Source organism: Fragaria vesca, linkage group LG5, assembly GCF_000184155.1.
Source record: "Fragaria vesca subsp. vesca linkage group LG5, FraVesHawaii_1.0, whole genome shotgun sequence".
Taxonomy (NCBI): domain Eukaryota; kingdom Viridiplantae; phylum Streptophyta; class Magnoliopsida; order Rosales; family Rosaceae; genus Fragaria; species Fragaria vesca.
In genome coordinates this window covers 24342795-24346542 of record NC_020495.1, presented here as the reverse complement: position 1 = coordinate 24346542, position 3748 = coordinate 24342795, and positions in this window count along the sequence as shown.

Genomic DNA, 3748 nt, shown 5'->3' with positions numbered 1-3748 from the left:
GGCAGCAGCAGCAGTGGGTACAAGTGCGGCTCTAATCAAGAAAGAGGAGGTGATCGATTCTGAGGACTACTCCAACACCTACATTAACAATATTGATGCTGACGAGTGACGAGTTCCTTAATCTGCTCAATGAAGAAGAACCTTTGAGTTGGGAGGTTCCACAAATTTCTTGAGCTAGAAGATGCACCATTGCTCGACTGATGTTAAATATTTGATGAATCTAGTATTCTAGTAGGTTTCATGTGAGTGCACTAACACTTTTGGATGCTCCTCTAATCATGGTTTTTGTAAATTTTGTTATATAACTAGCTATCATGAACAGAATGTCTACTAAATCACTTGAACATGATCTGCTCTGTAGTGTCTATCGTGTATTACAGTAGTAGAGTTATTGCATTTCGGGCGCTGTTCGGATGTTATTGAGATATGACTTGCAGTTTCTTATTACTAGTGTAAGATTCTTTAGAGATGTTTCAACTTATACAGATGTGGTTATTTCAAATTGTTCAAACAGTGGTATCTGTTTTCTGAATATTTACAATGACAAGAAGAACCATAATTATATACTAGGTGGTTGCAATGTGCAGTATATTGCTTCAAATCATTTCCATGGAACTGATTGATGCATGCGACGACTGCGTAGGTTTTTATATAGTCACTCTATTGTTGCGGTGCAGCGGCACGTTATAAATATTTAGTTACTTGAGTAGTTACACGGTTAGTTACATTTAGTTACTTGAGTAGATACACGGTCAGTTACATAACATCTATATAACTATGCATGTAACTATCCATCTATGTAACTATGCATGTAACTATCTATCTATGTAATTATCTATCTATGTAACTATCGATCTATGTAATTATCTATCTATGTAACTATCTATTAACTATTTATCTATGAAACTATGCATGTAACTATCAATCCATGTAACTATGCATGTAACTATCCATCCATCTAATTATCCATGTAACTATCCATGTAACTATGCAAGTAACTATCCATGTAACTATGCAAGTAACTATCCATGTAACTATGCAAGTAACTATCCATGTAACTATCCATCTATGTAACTATCCATGTAACTATCTATGTAACTATCCATGTAACTATGCATGTAAATATCTATGTAACTATCCATGTAACTATGCATGTAAATATCTATGTAACTATCCATGTAACTATGCATGTAACTAACTATCTATGTAACTATCCATGTAACGATTCATGTAACTATCAATCCATGTAACTATGCATGTAACTATCCATCCATCTAACTATCTATGTAACTATCCATGTAACTATGCATGTATCTATGTAACTATCCATGTAACTATGCATGTAACTATCTATGTAACTATGCATGTAAATATCTATGTAACTATCCATGTAACTATCCATCTATGTAACTATCCATGTAACTCCATGTAACTATGCATGTAACTATCCATGTAACTATCCATGTAACTATGCATATAACTATCAATCTATGTAACTATCCATGTAACTATGCATCTAATTATCAATGTAACTATCAATCTATGTAACTATCCATGTAACTATGCATCTAATTATCAATGTAACTATCAATCTATGTAACTATCCATGTAACTACAGATTGATAGTTACCTGTGTAGTTACATACATGCTACACATGTGCAATTACATTAACCTGCCTATGTAACTATCCATGAGACTGACCATGTAACTTGCTTAATTTCATGAGACTGACCATATAACTTGTCATATAACCGCAGGTTACATTATCAGTTACATAGCTTGTTGCATTCCAGTCACTTCTATTATCAATTACATCACTAGTTACATGATTAGTTCTTGCCAACTTGAATATGCCAAAACAAAAACGAAGAAGAAGGAATTGTAAAACTCAAACATGATAAATTTGATTCATAGCAACAATCCTCTGAGGCTGAGCTTGACAAAAAGCAAGCATGATTCATGTATCAAGAATACAATAATACACAGGAACTACTTAGCCAAATCATTAGTTTGGCTAAGTAGCTAAACTTTTCCTCATCTCTTCAACACTCTTGTTCAACAACCCAAAGAAGAAGTCCCAGCTGCTTATCCTACGCCCAATCCAATTCTAACCTGCGCACCCAGCTAGCAACATTCCCTTCAAAGTCCCATCTTTTCTCTTATTCTCAAATTCGTCCTCATACACAGGTTTCGTCATCGTAGGTGGACAGATCGGAACTGGGAGTGCAACAAGATCGATGCGACACCTTATAGAGGTTGGTGGTCCAGCCGGAGTTGGTGGTTCGACTGGTTGGATAATCGGTGTGCCGAGAAAGCTTGGGTTTTGCCGGATCTTGCTTTGGACTCCGATCTAGTTATCTATTGGGTGAGTGGTTTGAAGTGGTGGCAAGGCGGTACTCCTGTAGCGGTGGTGGTTTGGCGGTGTAGTCCTGCACTGGTGGTGGAAGCCGGATCTCTAAGGTGCTGCTCACCCGTGCCGGCGGAGGTCGTCGGCTCTCAAAAGGTTGACGGAGATCTCGTCAGCGAGTTGAGAGAGAGAGAGAGAGAGAGAGAGAGAGAGAGAGAGAGAGAGAGAGAGAGAGAGAGAGAGAGAGAGAGAGAGAGAGAGAGAGAGAGAGAGAGAGAGAGAGAGAGAGTAGTAGAGTAGTAGTAGTAGAGTAGTAGTAGTAGTAGTAGTAGTAGTAGTAGTAGTAGTAGTAGTAGTAGTAGTAGTAGTAGTAGTAGTAGTAGTAGTAGTAGTAGTAGTAGTAGTAGAGTAGTACGAGTAGTTAGAGGATAGAGTAGTACGAGACGAGAGAGAGAGAGAGAGAGAGAGAGAGAGAGAGAGAGAGAGAGAATGTTGAGCTGTGATGGATCAGATCGGGTGTTTAGCTTAGAGACAATGGCACAATTTGTAATTTGTTTTTAATTAAAAGGATAGTATAAGAACAACTATTTTAGTGAGACTTTTTTTATCATGATTGAACAATTAATGACCTTTTTACTATTTCATATCTTTAAAAGTACTATTTTATCATTGGCCCTAAAATTTATCATGAATCATATGATTCATACCATCACAAGATTTTAAGGACTAGCTAACGGTATAATTTCCTCTACACTTCTGTCATAAAAATACTTTTTTGGACTTAACATTCATCATTAATTTACAAATATTTTACAAAAGAATATTTTGTGCCATTTCAACCACAATTTTCTCACTCTACTTGCATATAAAACAAGATGAAAGCCACATTCTATATAATTTTAATCTAATTAATGTTTGATATGAATGCAACTATGCAATTTCTTTCAACCCCTTATTGGTTAGGCAAGTATAAAATGTTGGGGGAAATTAAATAGATAGCTCGAGCTATCGCCTTTCTTGCATAGAAACGTAGATTGAGAATTAGAATTGTGATGAGGTTTCTTACATCAAATTAAGAAAAGAAAACAAACAATAAAAAGCAACAAAACTACATGTACATGAGGATATTGAAGATATTACATGTCTCTTTTGGTCTGGATTAAAGATAATAAAACACATAAAAGAAAATTATAAACTAAGCAGTAAAAATGTTCAAAATGTGAACTTAATATCCGCTCTTGAGTTTCTATTTTACAGACATGGTTCATTTACCCTATGAAAGTTTCAGAATAAAGACAAAACCTAAGACTATAAAAGTGAAAAATACTGTGAAAGGATAAAAAATGTGACGAAAGTACAGAGACCAGTTAAAAGTCTTTGTTTGCTCCTTTCATACATCT